General features: G+C 24.0%; 1 long non-coding RNA gene across 1 annotated transcript; it reads left to right on the top strand.

Moving 5' to 3' along the window:
• The first annotated feature begins 250 nt into the window (after positions 1-250).
• LOC136076426 (uncharacterized) lies at positions 251-2,839 on the top strand. The gene is made up of 4 exons (XR_010636260.1): positions 251-848; positions 1,064-1,133; positions 2,313-2,460; positions 2,642-2,839. It is a non-coding gene; the product is annotated as an uncharacterized LOC136076426 (long non-coding RNA).
• The last annotated feature ends 2,933 nt before the right edge of the window (positions 2,840-5,772 follow it).

The raw sequence follows: 5,772 nt of genomic DNA, 5'->3' as shown, positions 1-5,772 counted from the left end.
ATATATATATATATATATATATATATATATGTATATATATATATATAACTTATTTTATAAATTTATATATATAATATATTTTATAAATTCATATATTTATCTATTATATATTTTGTAAATTTATATATATATAAATATATATGATATATATATATATATATATATATATATATATATATATATATATATATATATATATATATATATATATATATATACGTAAATTTTTTTATGATGAATATTAATGTTACATAATTCAAATAATTTTTTAATTTATTGTTACTTTTTATCTATAGATATATACAGCATATATAAAAAATATTTGATCAGTTATGAGCAATAGTAAATTGAGGAAATATGTTAAGAAGTTTGGTAATATTGTTGGTAAATTATTATATATCTTTAAAACAAAGATGTTTAGTCAACTAGCAACAAATGGAAATCTTGTACGCCATAATCTTTATCTTACAAGATTTCATTTGAAATTAACTGGTAAAAAAAAATTTATCAGTAGTTTGGGAAAAAGTTAGTGTTTTTTGAAAAATGGCAGAAATTTTAACAAAACAGGCGAAAGATATTGTTATAATGATACTGCATCTGATTCATTTAAGAGAGGACTTGATTAAAAGTGCAAGAAAATAATGTTATGCAGCTCAACTTCTGAGTTTTACTAATAATTAAATATAAATAAATAATTAATAATTTTACAATATCAACTTCCCATTTACACAGCGAAAACTCCCCATTTACACAGTGAAGCAAGCTTTTGAGACGCTGTAAACAACATTGACTTCTCAATAGAAACTAATCTATCTGAAGGGAAGCTGATGTTCTCTTTGAATATGTTGGTAAGAAAAAGTCCTAATGTTGCTTTTGTTCTATTTGAAATCTGTGAGTATGTGCAGTAAAAAAATTAATAGAAATCAGAACTATATGTTATAGAATAATTTTGTTGACATATATTTTATAAATATATGTTTGATGACAAAGTTTAAATAAAAATCACTATATAATGTTTAAAAATTTGGTTTAATTTTTGTATGTATAATTTATCTATACCAAGGTAGAAATTGGCTCTAAAACTTGTGTTTTGGATAAAGAGGATAGCAGAGAAACACATTTGTCTTGCCAGGGTAAATTAATTTTTTAAGAATGTTCATTTTAATGTGTTAATCAAAATGTTATTTATTTTTTCCATTTAGGTAATTTTTCATGGTTAATTTTTTACAAAATATTTTACATAAATAATAATATTATTTATTTTATTACATTTTATATAAGATTTTCAAAAGGTTACGTTGAGTTAAATGGCAAAATAGATAAAAAGGTACTGTTGCTTTTTATTTTAACATCAAGGATTACATAAGGCCCCCACAAATCTTCAAAATTTTGAATCAAATCTGAAAAGTGATTTCAAATTAATTTTAAAAATTTCCATGTATTGAAATCAAGATAATTTCAGTCATAAAGATTGAACATAATATGTATTCTGTAAAATATTATCATAAGAGATAATGTTTTTTTATGACAAGGATTGATTACTATAAAGGGGTAGCAGTAAATACCTGCTCTAAGTCTCCAATCTTATTCAGTGACATCTTATTTTAAAAAAAGATTAGTTTAAAGATTGATCTTTTTTAAGATTCAAGACTCAATTCGATTTGCATATATTTGCAAATTGAAAAGTATTATTAATTCGATATTCTATTCAATGTTTAAATTTTGGGTTTAGAGGGGCTTTGCATTTGTTTTGTAATGTTAAAAAAAAGTAATTCAAGATTTATTTCCAGTTTATAGATAGATAAGTTATTGCTACAGCAGTCTAGATCAACAGTGAGCCTTAGTTTTTTATTTATAGAACCCATTTTTGATAGATGTCTTACAAAATCTGATGTGGATTTACTAGAAGAAAAAGTCAAGGATACCAATGTTTTTCAATTTATGAATTTATATTTACTATTTTTATTATTTTTTATTTTTTTAAATATAACATAAAGGTTCATTTACAAATAATGTAACGCAATACATCTGTTTATACCCCCCTCATTTGTCACAAATTATCAAATTTCTTCTCCTTGTCACGTCACGTAATTTTTGCGTGTTTTTGTTAAACAATTATTTATTTATTTTAAAAAGTATCAAAAATAGTTTTTTAATTTTATTTTATGCAGTTTTTAAAATTAATTGTGACGTTACAAATTATTTGCCCACATCCCATTTAAAGTAAGACAAAGTCAATGACCGCCTTTTCTCGAAATATGTAACGTGTTTTGCGAGCGGCTCTCAAGTATTTTTTATTTAATTTATAATAGATGAATCCTCTAAGTCGTTGTGCAGGTAATACTCCGTATAAATTGGCTTTTGCTATGGGAAAGTTATTAATGAGCGAGGGCGCTGGGGTCTGTATTAATGTCTCAGGTGGTTCATTAAACACATACACCCTGTATTATACGATAGTTGGTAAGAATGGTTTTATGCATTTTTTTAGATTTTTTTTTTTTTTACAGGAAATATATTTTGTTTATCCCAGTCAGTCATTTATGTATTATATATATTTGTTATTTATTTATGTACTTTATATTATTTGGTTTAATTTCTGCAGTTCGATTTTTTTCAAATTTGATTTAAACTTTTGGTTTAGATGCGATTACACGACAGCATCATGATGCAAAAATTTGCAAATATCATTCAGGCATTTCAGAGTTTTTAAGACAATCAGGAACACGATTAAATCAACAATTTTTAAAATATAGCAATGCTGCAAACACTAAATAAATTGTTTAAAAATGAAAATTTTGTATATATATATATATATATTTTATATATATATATTTTCAAAGTAGTAGGGAATTATCTGGTGTTTAAGGGTCTTGAGCGACCCTTAAAAAATTTTTTTTATTTAAAAATTTTTTAATTTTCATATTAATTTATAACATAAAACACATTTAGGGGGTTTTATCAGACATTTTCAAAAAATGTTGTTTTATGACACACCCTAATGTAAATACTATACTATATATATATATATATATATATATATATATATATATATATATATATATATATATATATATATATATATATATATATATATATATATATATATATATATATATATATATATACAGTCGTCCCCCGGTTAACGAACCCCCCTGTTAGCGAACTTTCGGTTAACGAACCGAAAGTTTGCCCAAAATCCTCCCCCGGTTAACGAACCGGAACTCGGTTAACGAACCAATTTTCTTGTGGAATTTTCTTTCAAGTTCAATTTTCAATTTTTTGGTAAAAAATTTGACAAGGATTTTTCATGTTCAATATTCAATTTTTTGGTAAAAAATTTGACAAGCAATTTTCTTGTTGAATTTTCATTTTTTGATAAGCAATGTTCATGTTCAATTTTTAGTTTTTTCTAAAACTTTGACAAGCAATTTTCATGAACAATTTCAATTTGTTTCAATTTTTAAAAGTGCATAAATCTCATGTTTCAATCATTTCACCTTTGCCTATTTTATTTATCAAGTTGGACAACTTTTTGAATTTTTTCCCCCATTATTTCGGCAAAATCCACCAATTAAAAATTTTTTGATGGCGGCCTATGAAAAACGCGTTTCGGTTAACGAACTTTTCGAATAACGAACTAGTTCGTACTCCGAATTAAGTTCGTTAACCGGGGGACGACTGTATATATATATATATATCCCAGCCGGCAAATAACGTTGAAATAACGTTGAACTTACGTTGGAACCTAACGTTGAATTTACGTTAATTTAACGTTTAGAATGAAAGTTTTTTTCAACGTTGATTTATCAACGTTAAATTAACGTTAGGTTCCAACGTTATATCAACGTTGGTTCGACGCAAAAAAACGTTACAATAACGTAGAATTTACGTTGAAACAACGTTGAGAATGACTGTGCTTTTAACGTTGATTTATCAACGTTAAACCGGCTGTTACAAAACGTTTTGTAATCACAGAAACCGTTGATAGAAACTGAGATCACCATCAAAACGTAGTATGCATGTTCAATAGTGCTGTTGCACTTCTCTATTACAATACTAAGGTATATTACAGATATTAAATCTACTCATAGTCTATACTTAGACTATTTAGAACTTTTTCAATTTAGTTTAATTGAAATAGTATTATTAAAGCAAGAGATAAAAGTTGTTTTACTGAAAAATATATTTAAATATTACATATAATTACATATAATTGAATAAGATCTACAAATAATTGAATATAATCTACATATAATTGAATAAAATCTACACAAATTTCGTCTCTTTTCCATCACCTTTTTGAAATGGAGCGTATTTTAGAAAATCAAACAATATTCCATTAACCGAGGTTTCTTTTGCTCCATTGAATACAATAGAAGGAGCTGTAAATAAAAAAATATATTAAAAAAAATCAACAAAGGCAATATTTTAAATATTTCAATATTTTTAAAAGGCAATATTTTAAATATTTCAATATTTTAAAAAAATAACTGCATTTTTTATTTTTATTTAGTCTTGTCAAAAAATCAACTATATAGCTCTGATATTATTCATCGAGCACTCTTGCAGAATATATGCTCACTGCAAAATTAAACATATATATATATATATATATATATATATATATATATATATATATATATATATATATATATATATATATATATATATATATATATATATATATATATATATATATATATATATATATATATATATATATATATATTTATATTTATATTTATATATATATATATATATATATATATATATATTTATATTTATATATATATATATATCAGGGATGCGGAGTCCCAAAAGGACTCCGGCTTTATATATCTACTTTTACCAAGTCTGTAGTGTCCAGAAGCTTTGAACATGATTGTTGACTTATGATCTGCTATAAGAAAAAAGTTCATGAGATTTAATGACTTAAAACTTATTGTTTTTAAGCCCGGAGTCCTGGAGTCCTTGCCGCCATTATACCTAAGGACTCTGGACTCAAAAAACAATTGTTCCTCTAACCTAAAAGTCTTAATTTTTTTCCTAATAGTAGTCCATAAACTTATTTATATTTTTGGAGCTCCTGGATACTAAAAAGTTTTTAAGACAATCAGGAACACGATTAAATCAACAATTTTTAAAATATAGCAATGCTGCAAACACTAAATAAATTGTTTAAAAATGAAAATTTTGTATATATATATATATATATTTTATATATATATATATATATTTTCAAAGTAGTAGGGAATTATCTGGTGTTTAAGGGTCTTGAGCGACCCTTAAAAAATTTTTTTTATTTAAAAATTTTTTAATTTTCATATTAATTTATAACATAAAACACATTTAGGGGGTTTTATCAGACATTTTCAAAAAATGTTGTTTTATGACACACCCTAATGTAAATACTATACTATATATATATATATATATATATATATATATATATATATATATATATATATATATATATATATATATATATATATATATATATATATATATATATATATATATATATATATATATATATATATATATATATATATATATATATATATATATATATATATATATATATATATACAGTCGTCCCCCGGTTAACGAACCCCCCTGTTAGCGAACTTTCGGTTAACGAACCGAAAGTTTGCCCAAAATCCTCCCCCGGTTAACGAACCGGAACTCGGTTAACGAACCAATTTTCTTGTTGAATTTTCTTTCAAGTTCAATTTTCAATTTTTTGGTAAAAAATTTGACAAGGATTTTTCA

Source organism: Hydra vulgaris, chromosome 02 (assembly GCF_038396675.1).
Source record: "Hydra vulgaris chromosome 02, alternate assembly HydraT2T_AEP".
Lineage (NCBI taxonomy): Eukaryota > Metazoa > Cnidaria > Hydrozoa > Anthoathecata > Hydridae > Hydra > Hydra vulgaris.
The sequence above is the reverse complement of the archived record's forward strand: the minus strand, read 5'-3'. Positions and strand labels throughout refer to the sequence as shown.